This window comes from Engraulis encrasicolus, chromosome 10 (assembly GCF_034702125.1).
Source record: "Engraulis encrasicolus isolate BLACKSEA-1 chromosome 10, IST_EnEncr_1.0, whole genome shotgun sequence".
In the NCBI taxonomy this organism is placed as follows: Eukaryota; Metazoa; Chordata; class Actinopteri; order Clupeiformes; family Engraulidae; genus Engraulis; species Engraulis encrasicolus.
The window spans coordinates 48073857-48091642 of NC_085866.1; the positions used below are offsets into that span (position 1 = coordinate 48073857).

The 17786-nt window shown below is 44.6% G+C and overlaps 1 protein-coding gene across 1 annotated transcript in view; it reads right to left on the reverse strand.

The window, feature by feature from the left end:
• The window catches only part of jph2 (junctophilin 2), a 42848-nt gene that overhangs the window by 13030 nt on the left and 12032 nt on the right, over nt 1-17786 (reverse strand). The gene's annotated exons all lie outside the window — the stretch shown is intronic.

Genomic DNA, 17786 nt, shown 5'->3' on the forward strand with positions numbered 1-17786 from the left:
AGGCCAGGCATACGATGGTGCAGCCGTTATGAGTGGTAAACACTCAGGCGTACAGGCACGCATTAAGGAGAAGGCAAAATATGCCTTTTACATTCACTGTAGTGCACACTGTCTTAATTTAGTCCTAGTGGATGTGGTCAAAACGGTCCCGGAAGCAGCAGAGTTCTTTGCGTTGCTACAAAGTCTCTATGTTTTCACCTCATCATCACAATGGAAGAATCTTGTTGTTGTAGAGTAGTGTTTCTCAACAGAGTCGGTACAGTCCCCCAGGGGGCATTGAGAAGGATACAGTTGAGAGGGGCTGGTGCTTAGTTGTCATTGGGGGCATTAGTTCATTTTTTATTCTAAGGGGGTGCTGGCCATCTTAGGACAAGATCAAGCGGGCATTGGGAGTCTTATGAGGTCCTGGGGGCTTTTGTCCAAAAATGGTTGAGAACCGTGTGTGTGTGTGTGTGTGTGTGTGTGTGTGTGTGTGTGTGTGTCAGTAACCACCCTATCTGTAGATAAACTGCATTAGAAAGAAAAAGTAAGTACACCCTTGAATTTCTTGCATTTCAGTGTACAAGCCGATTCAAACTAAGTTGTTTTGTGGGAAATACAATGCTGTGCATATATTCCTTTAAGTGGCCGGTGAGTGTATTTCACAGCTGACCAAGTCTGGCTGCTACCAGGCCTTTCAAATCAAGAGATAATTTGAATAGAACCTGTTTGACAATGTGTATAGGTCATATCGAACACATGACTGTGTGATCCATCAAAACTCAGGAACAGATTATAATTTAAAAAAAATAATTGACATGTTTTAGACTGTAAAAGGTTACAAAGCCATTTCTAAATCATCAATTTCGGGCGACAGCAACCTCCCTCGGGCTGGGCCCCCGAGGGGTGGAAACTGAGAGAAGCATCATCACTTTGGGTGCAGTGTCAATTACCACCCTCGGGCTGGGCCCCCGAGGGTTAGGGACACCATAGAGAAGCATCATCACTTTGGGTGCAGTGTCAACTACCACCCTCGGGCTGGGCCCCCGAGGGTTGGGGACACCATAGAGAAGCACCATCACTTTGGGTGCATTGTCAACTACCACCCTCGGGCTGGGCCCCCGAGGGTTGGGGACATCATAGAGAAGCATCATCACTTTGGGTGCAGTGTCAAACTACAACCCTCGGCTGGGCCCCGAGGGTGGGGGACAGCATAGAGAAGCACCATCACTTTGGGTGCAGTGTCAACTACCACCCTCGGGCTGGGCCCCCGAGGGTTGGGGACAGCAGAGCACTGTCGAGTCAAGAGCAGTGCAAACTACCACCCTCGAGCTGGGCCCTCGAGGGTTGGAAAAACCAAATAGAAGCACTACCAATTATTTTTTTATAATTATCTGCTCCTGAATGTTGATGGATCACAGTGTAATGTCATGGGTTCGATAGGACCTACTACACATTGTCAAATAGGTTCTATTCAAAGTATCTCTTGCCTGGTAGCAGCCAGACTCGGTCATCTGTGAAATATAACTCAGTTGTCTAAAATAATATGACTACAGGTAATCAAAGATACGTCCTAATTTAATAAAAACATTCTCATGGCACAGGAGTTCCTGTAAGAAATTACAAAGGGTGCACTTACTTCTTTTCCTACCTTAGTGTGTGTGTATTGCTGCAACATCGTGTTAATACTTCAAAATATGAAGATTAAATAGTTCCAGTTTGAAAGTGTGTTTGCCTCCCCACATATGCTGTGTAGATGCTATAGGATGTGTGACATAGAGGAGTACGGTTTTATATTAAGAGCCCAAAATGTGAAATACCAGCATACTTCTTCTGTAATACATGATCAGTTATCCAGTGATACCTTGTTCAGAGTCATGAAATGTTAAGTAATACATATTGTAAGTTCCAGGAGGAGAATGTAGCCTACAATGTCCAGTTGTTGTCAGTGGCAAATATTCAAATATATAAAATGTATTTACATTATTAAGCAGTGTTGGAAGATTGAATATGTTTTACTATTTTAAGATGACGGGCAGCATGCATCATTTTTCTGCTTGTCTTTACTGTGGCTGTCCTAAGATTTGTTCACATTTGTTTTTACTCATATTAAAGTAAATTGGCAATGTCACCCGGTTTGATGGAGTGTTGTTTTTGGTGTAAAGCACAATGATGATAAAAATGTATTGATCAGGGATGAAATTTTATTCATATAATCACACTTGGTAAAGAATGCATTGCTCTGTGTTATAAATACATTTATTAATGATTACTTGAATTTACGTAATTTTATAATAATAATAATAATTATTATTATATATATATTAAAACCAAGCTTAACAAAACAGAAGCTGTCATGTGGTGGGTGGTCCTACTCTGACCATGCATGTTGAACAATGATACAGTAAGTTGAAGCTTCTGTGTAAAATGAATGTTTCTTTGGTCATTTATGGTACATTGGCGCCATCTATTGGCCATTTGTGAATACGGCAGGGTTAGTAGTGGGGCCGTTTTTATTTCGTGATCTCGCATGGAACGACAGTTGTGTTCATGCCATTATGCACTGAAAGCAAAGAATTATCTGCCTTTTGCCTGTCTTATATGTATTATGCTCAGTTTTGCCAGCTGTATGATATTTAATCCCCCCCTGTATGATGATGTATGATCAATAATAAAAAAACGCCCCCTTAGGCGTGAGTTCTCAAAAAAAAAAAGCTCGAAATGTGGTGAAATACGAGCTATTGAGTTGTATAACGTATTTAACACATAAACCAAATGAATTATCTAAAATAAATATGTTTAAAATAGTTTTGAGCCTTTATGTGTTAATTGGGCAATGGGCACAATAACAATAGGTCTAATTATGAACTTGCTCAAGTCTGAAGCGGCAACCTCTTATGTTTGTCCCCTAAAGCACACCGTAGCCTGGGGTACGTCATCCAGTTTACTGCCAAAGTTCCCTCATACAAAAAAAATCTGCTTACTGCCACCAGATTTCTGCTAATAGTTGTGTTTTCAATTGTAATGGGGTTTGATATAACATTGATTTGTTGTATCTCTTTATAGGTGAAGTAATATAATTTGCGACACATTTTGGATGTGGGTATGAGTGACATTACTAATGTCTGAAGAAACGCAAGAAAATGTTTTACCATACACGAGATGAATTAGCAATGCAAATCCCCATTGCTAGCAGTAGCCTACTGAGTGTGTAAACCGTTTGGATTAAAGTGGAATACTTGCGAGAAGTCCTGCGATCAAGACAGTGGTTTAAAGTAGGATGTTTGCTTACCGGGTATTTATTAGCCGGTTGTGGCATGTGAACTTGGGGTGTTTTTCCTGTGGAGAAGTAGTTTCGCTGAAGCAGGTTCAGCTCTTTTTCTTGGTTTGTTACGCTATGATAGTGTGAAATGTTGCTGTAATCAGTAGACTATTTAAATGCAAACATGTCAAAACAACAATACAATGGAGTGCACATTTAGAGTCGCGTGATGCTTGAGTAACCTGTGTGAATGCATTCACCACTTAAAAGTTATTTTGACAGCACTATCTTTGGTAGTACTGTAGTCAGATTGCTGGTTTCGTGGATGGATTTTGGTGCTGTGAAGGATACCACTGAGCTACTCTGGCAGCATGCGTGTGTCTGTTTGACAGTCAACAATCGACTTTCGTTCAGGCTATGTGTGTGTGTGAGGGTGTATGTGCGCGCGCGTGTGTGTGACTAGCCTGTGTGGACAACAGCCACTGACGCGTCCATCAAAAAACAAAATATCTGTAAGCCTGTCTTCAATGTGATGGAAGAGTCACCGGATGCTTGGAAATCGTTTCTGTTAATCCACGATTTGTGGATTTAATGTTAATCTTAATGTTTCGCATTTGAGACGCAACGTGCAACTGAATGCTTAGAATGGGGACGACTTATAACGTTATGTGTAACTTAGTAGGCTACCCAAACATACCCACCACACACACATTTTGGAGACACAAACACTTTTTTCCGTCTGTGCCTTTGCTTCTGTTTTGCACTATGATTGAGGTGAAATAACACTGAAAGTGTGTGTTTAGGTGTGTGGGTGTGTTCATGGTGTGTAGTAGCCTAGGTGTGTAGAAGTGGCCTACATTTGGGGTTCGGTGGGTGTGCATGCTTGCGTGAGTGTCTAGCTGTTCAGATCATTCAAATAGTAGTAAAAATTACTTCCATCATTATTGACAGGGTCTGACAACGGCCTAATACACGACAGTGGCCTAATACACGAGCCCTCCGTTACCGCCCCCTCTCATAAATGAATCGCCCCCTTCATATTTCTTTGCTGCTGCCGGGTCTGGTTTAGTTCCAGGTGCTGCGTGTGATCTAACACGTTATTTGTGTATTTCGTGTTGTGCGCGCTCCTGCGCGCGCGTGTGCGTTTGAGAGAGAGCGCACGGTGGTCAGGTAAGTAAAGTAAGGTCGAAGAATATAAGGTACATGGGCCCCCCTCAAAACATGTGGGCCCCTCTCAGGCCCCTGTGGTAATTTTCTTCTAAAAACGCCACTGTACACAGGTGCCAAATTGCAATGAATGTTTTCTTTAATTTCCGCTATACTGTAACTATGTGTGGTGTATTTTTTCCTGAGGTTTCTCATCCAAGAAGCACCTCAAAAACCACGTCAGAAGTTTGGCAGACATTTTCTCTGTTGCATTTAAAGTGATACTGTCCCATTTTCTGAAGCTGGCTGCTGACTGGTTTCCTGGTGAACCAGAAGCTATGTGTTGACGCCCAGGGGGCTGGGCTACACAAACCTTCTGGTACACCTGTGATTCGCTCTCCTCCTCCGTTTACGAAATAAACGGGGCAGCACGACGAATCAGGATCGTAGGGAGGGATTTCAGTGGGTATGACGTTTATCGAACGCAACTCCCTCCCCCAGGGTAGTTCGGCTGTGCCCGCCCCCTCCCTGAATCACAACAGTAATGGCGGCGTGCGAGGAGTTATCATGCGTCGGGATGGAAGCAGTAATTTCAGCGGTGTTATCCAAAATACCTCAAGTTGATTTTCTAAAGGATGTTGTTCTGTTTTGGTTCCCGACCTGGCAGCGCTTACGTGACGACACGTCCTACGTCACAAAGCTTCAACGTGAGTGGTCGAAGTGTCATGTCATTCATATGAGGTTGCTCCAACCGCGTGCAAGCATCTTTTGACTAAACCCCGCCTGCGGAGAGGCGTGAAAGGGCAGTGTACCAGTAGCCTGTTACTTACAGGCTACTGGTTCACCAGGAAAGCTAACTGGTCTCATAAGACTGAATGTTAACTGCAAGCTTGGAGGGAAAATTTGCACTGCCATACCTAGAGAATGGTTGAAAGGTAAAACGGTAAAACCCTATTATTTAACTCAAGGGGAGGTGCAAAATAAGTTTATTTCCAAAAATGGGACAGTATCACTTTAAGCCTGAGATGACACCGCGCCAAAATACTGCTCTGAAAAAGATCCAGGAGAAAACCCTACACATCACATTTCACATCATACTACAGTGTGCTCTCATGTTCTTAGTGCCCTGTAAATGCAGCCTCGCCTTTCATGTTTTACCTTACTATGTAATGCCATCAACATTTTTGGCACTACACTTATGTCATGCAAACAGTTGTCTGCAAGCCCACAGCCGCACAGCCGCTGACTGGTATGAGAACATAACAAGCTGACTTTGAGCAATGTCACTCTTATATAACAAGTGCCACCCTGGTCACAGACGGAGTGACATCACAGGAACAAGGTGACATCACCGGCATAAAGTAAGTGCCATCTTCTGTGTATACAGTAAATGACATGGCTGCTACAGACGATGGGGCATTGGCATAAACAAAGCTAAGGTTGGCCCAATGGCTGCATAGTACCCTCATTACATTACACTACACACTGCCCCTCATGGCTACGTCTGGAACTGTCATATCAACTTCAAACTGCACCACCCCTCACTGAGGTGTTTTATAAAATTGGATGAATCACACATAAATGCACAAATATGCAAAAGCGCACAGATGCAGGCACACATACACACACTGTGTGTGTCAGTCATTTTGTTATTACGTTACCTATATGTTATGGGCACACACACATATGTCTGTGAGGAACTGTTGTCTCAGAATTGCCTTGTTATTGTATTGTCATGAAAAGACGAAACCACTGTGAAGGATCCAATCCAGTAATGTGATTTTTTGAGGAACGGAGATGCTACTGTTCTGTCCCATAGCTGTTTTTAAAATCTAGCCAATCTCTCCACTTCTTCACTCCTCCCTCCCTACCCTACTCCACTCTTCCTCCAAGACATGCCTGTTATTGCCTGCTGCTGTTCTTCATTTGGAAAGCTACTCCGGCCGACGGGACGGCTGCAGCAGTTGTCCGCTCTATAAAAAGCTGCAGCGAGCATCCACAGCTCCTGAGGACCCCGCACTGAAAGTGACACCGCCAGGCCAGGGGCATGGGCCTGCAAACAGCTAAAGGCCACCCGGCCCCACTGGAGAGACGAGGGGAGAGAGAGAGAGAGAGAGAGAGAGAGAGAGAGAGAGAGAGAGAGAGAGAGAGAGAGAGAGAGAGAGAGAGAGAGAGAGAGAGAGAGAGAGAGAAGGGGGGGAGCAAGAGAGAGAGAGGAAAGAGAACGCTCCTCCAATGGCTATTGACACAGAAAAATGAGGCCGACAAGTTGCTACTGACAGTCTGTGATCCATGCCAGGGGTACTGACAGAGAGAAGCGATGGAGGTTTTGTTTTTACAGAGTCTGTTGGATAACTGCCATTACTCTAGCAATTCACAAACTGAAGGCTCGCTCACTCTCTCACTGCAAATGCCACAGCAGCCAAAAGGTTGAATGTACTACATGACGCCAGAGCACGGTCACAGGTCCTTTTCTGACATTTCTGCCAGTTTTCTCCTGTATGACGGCCAATACACATTGCCCCACAAAAGCCAAACACTACAGTGTCAAACCGTGGAAAATGACAGATAGCATACAAAAGACAGAGCGAGATATCTGGCCGATTGACAAAACTTGTGCCCACTGTCCTGACATTAATAATGATTTTTTTTTTCCTGATATTAAAGTTTTGACAAGCCAGTAGAGCGGATTTTCTGCTTTGCTACTGAAGTAGCATGCACCCTAAACCGTGTTTACATTCCAGAGATGTTCACCCACCCACACCTTACCATGGACAGAATGTTGGATGGCAGAGTGTAATAACATTGATACACAAATAAAGATGTATAGTGATTCTGTGTATATGCTAGACTAACATTTCTATTCACCAACTTGTTTCCTCCAAAGTATGACGTTGTTGATGTCGATGTTGATGCCTTAGATAACATTGCTCCTTATTACCACCGTCTATTATAACATTCACATAACATATCAAAACCAAATGTGGTTTTTTTGGTCACAACTCCTCTAGACTAGCCCCATTGTAAGCTGCATCTATATTAGGGTACTGTTAGTTTTACGGTACTGTAACAGTGTAAATTCTGTAAAGTATTGCTATTTTAACAGCACACCTACTGTTGAAATATTGTAGTGAAACATTAAACAGCATTAAGTTGTAGGTGATAATTGGTGTAGAAACAGTAGAATGCAGGTAACCACTACTGCCAGTAGCACACTGTTATTTGGCAGAAAGATTTTTTAATGGTATAGTCATTCCAATACTTCCATTCTAGTGCAGTCATCATTCCAATACGTCCATACTTCCAATACTTCCATCTGTTCTACGTACTGTATGTGTACCGAATGCATGTGTGTCAAGTACAGCTGTACCATCTCTCTTGCCCCTCCTAACCCTTTGTCCCCCTCTCTTCTTCTGTCTCTCTGCCCAGTTGGCCCACAGCAGATGGACACCCTGTGGCTCTAATTCCTGATGTCTCCATGTTATCTGCTAAGTCTGATGGACTTCAGCACTGATGAAAATCACACTCGTAGTTGAAGCTTTTGTAGCCTCTTAGTGCAAGTGGGGTCGCTGGAGGGCCTATTCACTATTTGCTGAAAATACTCAACTACATTGCTATGACATTACCCAGAGCCTCAAGTAACAGATTAAGGCATAGACATTACCATTTTGGTGACAGTAAAGGTCTAACATAGGCTCTGCGCAAAGGTGTTAAAGCATGTCTGAAGAGCACATAAAAGGCATGCAAAGTCTTGACAAAATTGTGCCCTTTGGTGATTCTTCCTGTCTGATGATGAAATGATTGATGTGTTCTGTGGTAACATGTTGCTGCTCGAACAGCTGCAACTGTACAGTATCAAGCCCCAAGCTGCATGATATTGGCTGATATTGATGGTGTGAGCTGAAGCTTTCCTTCCTTATTGGTGTTCTTTTGTACATGTCAGGACTAGTCCTTATCTTTTTTTACTCCATAGCGCGCAGTGTTAAAAAATCCCGCAAAATCCTTGACATCATAGAGAGACCTTGGAAATGTTGGCAAAATTCAAATGACATATATGTGGTGGTGGTACTCTTCAAAGGCTAATAGTAGTAGTGGCATATTCCAGATTGCTTGCTAGGCCTGACTATACTGCCTATCACCATATCCATTAACCCAGTCCATTTCAACGTTTTTCATGCTCCCAATGCATTTCCTCTCTGCTAGTTCCGGTTAGGCTGCCCATAGGCCTTCTGAATGATTTAGCACTTAGCAACTGCTACCCAAATAGTAATGGCGCTGTGCTGACTTTTTAAACCTTGGATAATAAGGAGCATTCCCAGCTCCTGACGGAGCTCAATGTAAAGGTCTAGATTAGAACGGCAGCAAAGTAGGCCTAGCTAGCCCACTACCTCGTTAATGCAATTTCCTCTAACTCTGACACAGCAGTCAGTCGACGACGTCCATTCCGTTCTTGATTATTGTTTACTCGCAGAATGTCCAGGCCAGCTTTTTTTCCCCCTCGCTGATAGAGATTACCCTCTGAATGCCTGGCATCCTGTAACGCTAGCCACCAGGCTGGAAATAGCTGCATCCACTTGAGGAGTCTAAAGGAGGGGGGTGGGGTGGGGTGGGGTGGGGGGAGGAAGAGGGAAGATGTACTGCTGCTGCTGCTGCTGGTGGAGGCAGTGGATGGTTTGTTCTGAGTTTGGTGTGTGTGTGTGTGTGTGTGTGTGTGTGTGTGTGTGTGTGTGTGTGTGTGTGTGTGTGTGTGTGTGTGTGTGTGGTGTGAGAGAGAGAGAGAGAGAGAGAGAGAGAGAGAGAGAGAGAGAGAGAGAGAGAGAGAGAGAGAGAGAGAGAGAGAGAGAGAGAGAGCAGGGCAGCTGACAGCTTGTGCCAGGCCCGGGTCAAAATCATCTGATAGGGCCCCCTTCTCAATACATATAATGTAATGTCCCCCTCTTCTCTGGACCTGGGGCAGCTGACCCCTTTGCCACCCTCTGTCAGCTTCCCTGTGTGTGAGTGTGTGTGTATGTGGTGGTAGGGTGGTGGTAGTGGATTGGATTGAGTCTGGGTTGTGTGTGTATGTGTGTGAGAGAGTGTGTGTGGGATCTTAAAGTGGAACAATTAGAGCATCTCTTGCTTTTTCCTGGTGCTCTTCCTGGACTGGCACCTGTCCACACTGAGTCAACACACACCCCGGGGGGTCCTGCCCTCTAACCCCCACCAGGGTCCCTGGGCACCGGAACTGATACTGTGGTCTGGTGGTGGTGATGGTGGTGGTGTGTGTGTGTTTGGTGTTGGTCGTGGGGGTGGAGGACCAAGGTAGAAGTGTGTGTGTGTGTGTGTGTGTGTGTGTGTGTGTGTGTGTGTGTGTGTGTGTGTGTGTGTGTGTGTGTGTGTGTGTGTGTGTGTGTGTGTGTTGGTTGTCGTGGGGGTGCAGGGCCAAGGTGGAAGAGTGTGTGTGTGTGTGTGTGTGTGTGTGTGTGTGTGTGTGTGTGTGTGTGTGTGTGTGTGTGTGTGTGTGTGTGTGTGTGTGTGTATTGGTTGTCGTGGGGGTGGAGGACCAAGGTGGAAGAGTGTGTGTGTGTGTGTGTGTGTGTGTGTGTGTGTGTGTGTGTGTGTGTGTGTGTGTGTGTGTCTTTGTGTGTGTTGGTTGTCGTGGGGGTGGGGGTCTGGGGGACCAAGGTGGAAGTGTGTGTGTGTGTGTGCGTGTACGTGCGCGTGCAGGTGTGTGTGTGTGTGTGTGTGTGTGTGTGCATGTGTGTGTTTGTGTGTGTGTGTGTGTGTTGCGTGTACGTGCACGTGCAGGTGTGTGTGTGTATGTGCATGTGTGTGCATGTGTGTGTTTGTGTGTGTGTGTGTGTGTGCGTGTATGTGTTGGTTGTCGTGGGGGTGAAGGACCAAGGTGGAAGTGTGCGTGCGTGCTTGCGTGTGTGGTCAAGGCTGAGCACCCTCGAGCTGATGACTGAAGGCCATTGACTGGTGGACCTCAAGTTCAGCTCCTGCTACTGACTGCTCAGCTCTTTTATCTTTAGCTGGCCTATTTTTACATGTTCTCTTGATAAACACATCAGTCTTACTCTTGGTACATAGCCAATTACTACGTAAAACCCACCACAAGCCAATCCTTTAATGATATTTGCTAAGATAAAAACACCACACACAACCATCCGTCTGTACACAGATTTCCATGGCCATACATGGCATTATATCTCATACTGCCCTCCATAATATCCTGTTCGTCTGTAAATTTGCTTGTCAACTTCATTACAAAATTATGTATGTAAGCAATTTCCTATTTTTTGTCTCCAGTGACCACCCAGCGGTAGGACTCAAATCTTGAGTATGTACATGCTTCAGCACATTTGATTGCTAATGCCTCGAGTTCAACCAGAGGCTGGATTAAGACGCATCAAGAGCGGTGATGCACTGGCCTTCCCTTCAATGAAAGATTCAGAGGTATTGATCTGGCCAACAGAGCCTGGCCCAGGCAGCCAGGGTGCCTGCCCTGAGTGGGTTGGAGAGGCAGTGGGTGAGTGGGTGGGTGAGTGGGGTGTAGATCACAGTCTCCAGTGGATGAGTGGGTGGTCGAGTGGGTTTGTCGACAAGGTGTCCAGGAAATATGGAAGGATAGACTAGAAGGTGTCCAAGAAATATGGGAGGAGGGGCTTTTTTTGTAACAGATGGCTGTTCCTGCTGACAATCTGCAGCTCGCTCCAAGCGTGTGCATACAGTGCACACACACATGCAAATACCCATGCACACACAAACACACATAGTGTACACACACAGACATACAGTACATGTCCATGCACACAAACAGCAAATTGGTCTATGCACACACAGCATACTGTGCAGCACAAACTTGAGCATATGGACGCACGCACACACACAAAGATAGACAAATAAATCAAGCATGGCACTCTCAACGCCCCTCTGAACCCCCCCGTCTATCCCTCTCTCTCTCTGATCCTTTCACTTCAAACGCCATCCACACTGAACTCTCTCTCTTCAAATGGCATTTGTGATATCTGTGTATCCCAGTGGCCTTTCCCTCTGCTACAGTACCAAGACCTGTCTACCGTGAGAGTCAAACCAGCAGGCCTACTGCTGTGTGCTCACCCATAGTAGTAAACATCCAAGGACTCGTTCTCCACTAAAGCATCTAGGACACCAACAATTCACAAATAGATAACTGCTTTTGGCTCCGGACTGAAATATCTGTATATGGCTGTGTCTGGCTTTGTCTTTTGCTGCAGGGGGGTTGGGTTGGGGGACCTGCCTGAGGATGGGAGGGGGGCGAAAGATGAGTGGGTGGGTGTCTCTTTCTGAGGTCCTTTTGGACTCATCCTGTAATGCCCCTGGTCCTGTCTCATATCATCTTGCTGTCTACTGCAGATAAGAGGTTTTGTCTGTGTGTGTGTGTGTGTGTGTGTGTGTGTGTGTGTGTGTGTGTGTGTGTGTGTGTGTGTGTGTGTGTGTGTGTGTGTGTGTGTGTGTGTGTGTGTGTGTGTGTGTGTGTGTGTGTGTGTGTGTGTGTGTGCGCGCATGCGCATGCGCATGCGCATGCCATGGCGGCCTGCTTGCTGCTTCCCATTAAAATGCATTAAGACATGGCTCCTGTTGTGAATTTGATGTCACCAGAGTGACAATGACCAAGTCGTAATGTATTACTACTGTTAAAACTCTGTGTAATGTCATAGTCCATTGTCATAGTCGATAGTAGATTGTCGAGTTTAGTACGAAAAGGATTCTTTTTTTTAGGGGCTTTTATGCCTTTATTTGACAGGACTGTCGAAGATGGTGACAGGAAGCGAATGGGACAGAGAGACAGAGGAGGATCGGGAAATGACCCTGCTTGGACTCGAACCGGGGTACCCATGTGTGGACATGCAAGCCTAAATGTGGGGGGCTTAGCGTGTTGCGCCACAGCGCAAACATGAAAAGTATTCTAACAGCAGAACGGTGTGCGTTATTAGGGCACTGCAATGCACATTGTCAATGAGAAACTGAAGACGACCTAACATCATGCCAAGGTTCAGCATTTTTGGGTTGAGTTATCTGACTGTTGGTGCAATAAATGGGTTTTAAAAATTGACTTTGTGATGCAAATCAATCAATCAATTTGAATAGTTCAGTATTGATTTATGAAGTCCTGCCATTGACCTTTTCCTCAGGCGTGGTTTTTCCCGTGAATTGATTGCTTTGGCACAGCTGCAAGACAAACAATCACAAAATTGCTTTTGAGTTCAATTAAAAACTCAATTCATGTGGCCCCTTTTGTGTCTGTGGTAAATATACACTTCCGTGTGAGGGAGGATGGTTGCACCATGCTCTCCTTATCACTTTCATATCAAAATGAAATCTTTGATTATCACTTTCAAAATAATATGGCAGTGTGCTTTAAAAAGCCATCTACAACGATGACCAACAATATTTCCATTGGCTCAATTTGGCAGAGGATGGCTTTTATATATCCTAATGGACTCTGGCCCATATTGCTTTTATAGTTCAGAAAATCTGTCTGAAATTGATCTTAATATCATTCAGCATGTTGTTGTTGTTAGAGTTGATATGTGAATGGCACAATTAAAACAAAGTTGTAGTTATCTTTATAGTTATTTTTGTAGAAGTAAATGGCCATGATGTGCCCCCAACTGATTTTTTTAAATTCCAATTTAGCAACTTTATGTTTTCAATCTGGCTGATAGGATTTAAACCAATAGAAATCATTGGTGCTTCATAGTATCTGTTATGGTATGAACCCTGTGTAAAGTGGAAGCTATAGGAAACAACAATAGTCCCCACTTGGTATGTGGGATCCAAAGGACTTATGTACTATGACCTCAACATTCAAGTGCAGGTCAGCCACTACTTTCAGATGGCCTTTAACAAAACTTCCTTCCACTTTGTTTGGGGCTAAACGGATAGCCCATTTCAAACCCGGCGTGTGAAGTTGCAGAGGTACAGACAGGTTTAAATAAAGACTTTATGGGCAACGCAGAAACTCCAAACCAGGGGCTATTAATAGCCGACTGGGCACGTTTGTTTTTAGTAGCAGACTGCCCATGTTTATCTGACAGAGCTGTGTGCTTGTCCGTCAGTCTGCAGAGTCAGACTGTGCTTTGCCTCATTCCCTTAGTTATATTCCCTTCAGGCCTTGCTGTCTTACTGTACGTATTACATTACACTAGTACACTAGTACACTAGTACACTGTAAAACATTGCAGCCAGTTAAACATGAAAAAGTAAGTTGCCCTGCTACCTTAAGTTTGAGAGTTCACTCAACTTGAGAATGCCTCGAGTTGAGTTAACTTACAAACTTAAGGGAGCAGGGCAACTTATTTTTTTACGTTTGAGAGGCTTTCAATGTTTTACAGTATACTAGCAAACTGGTCAGTTATTCCACTCTTAGGTACAGTATATACACTGTCAGAGTACCTCTACGCTTACTTTACATCTCTGCTTACAAATACATGTAGTAATGAGCAGATAGTGCGAAACATTGCCAGCCTGAGTTTAGCGGAGAGGCGCTCAGATCAGATCCCCCAGACCCTCATCTCTGGTAAACTTGACCACACAGCCTGATCTCTCAGAATTCCTTGGAATGGACACGGATCTTTGGGACACGGATTAGGTGTCCCAAAGATCTGTGTCCATTCCACGGAATTCTGAGAGATCATGTTGCGACCAAACCCAATTGGCAGAATGTTGTGTTTGCCTAGCAAGTTGGTCTAGCTTCAAAACAGTCGTGGTTGGGACATGAATACGATCTGGCTTTGTCCTCTAGTTTACACCACTTTGTCTAGTTTTGAAACTGTGAAGCGAGTCATTGGGATGTGCTTAGCACGGTAACTTTGCCTATGGTGCAAGCCCAGACTATACAGTTCATGTTATTGTCTGGCTATGCTGGCCAACCTCACCTCTAGTCTGTGGACCGACCCGGCCAGGCAGGCCGGTGGACAGGCAGGCAGGCAGGCGAGTGAGTGAGTGAGCAGAGCAGAGCGGGGAACTGGCTATCAGCTGTTGCATTCCCAGCTGATTGTGCCGTAGGCCTTATTTAGTCAGGCAGGCCAGCCCTGCCTGGCTGCCTCACACCACCAGACCAGACTGCGTGCGTCATTCTCGCCCAGTCGCAGCCGCGCAGGGGGCCAACACACAGGGGCTGCAGGGCCCAGGAGACTGTCGACGCGACAACGCAATGCACCCCACTCAGAAACAACAGAAGACTGACACCACAGCAGAGGTGCAGAAAGTGGAGTAAAAGTTAAATAAAAGTAATATATTGGTCACAGCAGAATAACTGGGGTAACACACCATGTAGTAGTGTTGAAACTACATCATGACTTCACTTCTACTTCTACTTAATACACATCTGCGCCACAGGCTGCTGGGAGCCCAAGCACCACTCCCCACTACTTCCACCCTAAAATACCCCATGGCCGGCTGGGGTCGGGATGACCGGAGGCTGGCCTCCTCTCTGGCTGACGTGGCCTTACGTGGTGGAGGAGGGGGTTATTTATGACCACTGACTTCAGTGGGCAGTGGAGGCTGATGGACCACGAGGCTGCTGGACATACACAGTGGCTTTGGCCGTCACCTGATGAGGGGTAGTCCCAAGGCACTTTTATCCAGGAGGATTAGCCTATAACATTGCCTTCTGTTTGTCACGGTTTGTTCTGTTTGTTGTATTTTGGGTTTTTTGTGCAGAATTTTATAAATTAGTGAGGTGTAATACGCGTACTGATGAAATTACAGCACTAGTGCACAATTTAACATGGTTTATACACCAGACAACTGTTCTTGAGGTTGATACACTGCAAAAGTACGTCTACATCTACTTTATACACATCTGAAAATATGCTATCCCATCTCTCAACCTAAATGTCTCAGAGTAGAGCAACATACAGGAACCTATTTGGTTCATTTGACAAATAGAAGTGGAGGTCAAGTATTAAAACTCAATTTCAAGAGTTTCCATTGGATGAATCTAAGACCCTAAAAGGCAAATCAAACACACTTTTATGAACGTATCAAACTCTATCTCTGGAAAAAAAATGTTTTGCACTTTCAGCTCCATTGACTTTTTCCCAAATCAGCATCTTAATATACATGAGCCACTCACTCCAACAGCAGCAGACAGTTTTCACTAAAGCAACTTACGGTTATTTAGGTACATTGGTTAAAGTGCTGGAGCTGTGTTGGGTTAGGGCAGTGGTTCTTAACCTTTTTTTCTTGAAGCACCCCCTAACCTGTGCCCAAGACAAGCCGCGTACCCCCAACCCAAACGTCTACACTTGTATATGCAGTTTACGCACTAAAAATGATTTAAGTGAATAGTTACAATGGTTCTTGCTTTAGAAATTATCAATAGCCTACTTTAATGACTTTACAATAGGACCAAAACATGCTTTTTCATGTAATTTCGTCTTAATTTGACCTAATTATAATGTTTGGAAACAGAATTTTGGTCACAACCTCCACACAAACAAAATTCTGCGCACCCTTTGAAATCTCTGGCGCACCCCGAGGGGGTGCCCGCACCCCAGGTTAAGAACCACTGGGTTAGGGCACTTCAACCATAGGTGCAGGTGTATAGGTAAAGGGAGGATTCGAACCTACAACCCTTCTTAAGAGCAACGCACTAAACATCAGACCTCCGCTTCACTAACATGTGCTGCACTTTCAGCTCTGTGGCCCTTTTTCCTTATCTCCCCTCATCTGAGCTTTTAAGGAAAATATACACAAGCCACTCATCTCCACAGGAGCATCTCAAGCAGCCGACCTGGCAGACTCTTCACTCTGAAGTATTGGTTCTCAAACTTTTTTGGACCGGGTTCCCCTAATGGAGCAGTTTTTCCTCAATGACCCCCTCAACTGCATCTGCAGGGCTGCTGACAGCTTTTGCTGGGCCAAGGACAAAGTCACCTGAAAGGGCCCCCGATCCAATACATACAATGTAATGGAAACCCAATTTTGGGCCCCCTCTCTACCTGGGCCCAGCACAAATACCCCTTTGTTCCCCCTGTCGGCATCTGTATACAGTATGTCTAGGGTTATGAAAGCTTGAAATAATTTGTTAACAGTGTGTGTCACTACTGATCAATGTCATGAGGGCGGGAATAGTGCAACAAAATGGAAATCTCACACCACTGATACCGATGCAAAATGAAATAATTCTAATGCATGAAGAAAGAAAGAAGTGCTACCCAGCGTCATCATGCAAAATGTTTTCGGTCCTTCAGACCATCATCAGTGCCAAACTTCTGAAGGCGCGACGCGCACCTGAAATATACATGAAGGTGGGAATAACCAATTTGACTTGATGACTGTATTATAGTAAATCAGCTTCAACCTGCATTGCACTAGCGTTTCCATTTATTTAATGGTAAAAGAGAATTCTTGGACAACCTAGCAATGTGCCATGGACCCAACTTTGAGAACCACTGCTATTGAGGGCTCTCAGGACAGGACAGTACAGAGGCAGACGTTACATCACTGTTTGTGTGAGTGAGTGAGTGAGTGAGCACTCAATGGACATCCTGATGGAGCTCGTTTCTCTAAGCAACCATAAATCGCCCTCGCCCTTCCTGCCTCTCCCTCCCTCCTCTGCCGCGCACTGCTGGACATAAACAAAACTACTGTGAAGCTGAGCTCGGTGGTAGTGGCGATCAAGGTGTGCATAGTACTGTATTTACTGATCTACAGAGTTCCCAAAGTTAGTTTGACTCCCTGAAGAAGGCATGACTGCTGAAACGTATCCAAGCCATGAAAATATATATTCATATATATTTCTTTCTTTTTCTTTAAAAAGAGAGCATCTTCAATTCTCCATATCCAAAGAGCACCTCAACAAAACTTTATCTGAGTCAAGTAAGCACTCTTAAATCGCTCTTTTTTGTGATGAGTGCCTGAGATCCACAGTTAATGCTGGACTTGGCGGTAGTATGTTGTCGAGGTGTGGAGTGCACTGTAGAGCTGATCTCTCGAATTGGTGGTAGGCCCAGGCCCAGGCATTTTTGCCTGGCTGACCCCCTATATAGTATAATTTTTGCCTGGCCCCTCTAAATACAAACCCCAACTCCGATGAAGTTGGGACGTTTGGTAAACAGTGAATAAAATCAAAATGCTATCATTTTCAAAACATTCAATCTATTCATTAGATGGAGAATAGTGAAAAGACAACATATTAAGTGTTAAAACCGAGAAAAAATATTGTTTTGGGGGACATATGTACTCATTTCTAATTTGATAAATCCAACACGTCTCAAAAGAGTTGGGACGGGGATCAGTGAAATTTAGTAAACATCCAAATAAGATAAAACAACAAAGAAGAACATTTCAAAATGAATTGTACTGACGGACAATATAGGTGTCCAGGTATAAGATCATCACAGAGAGGCTGAGTCACTCAGAATTA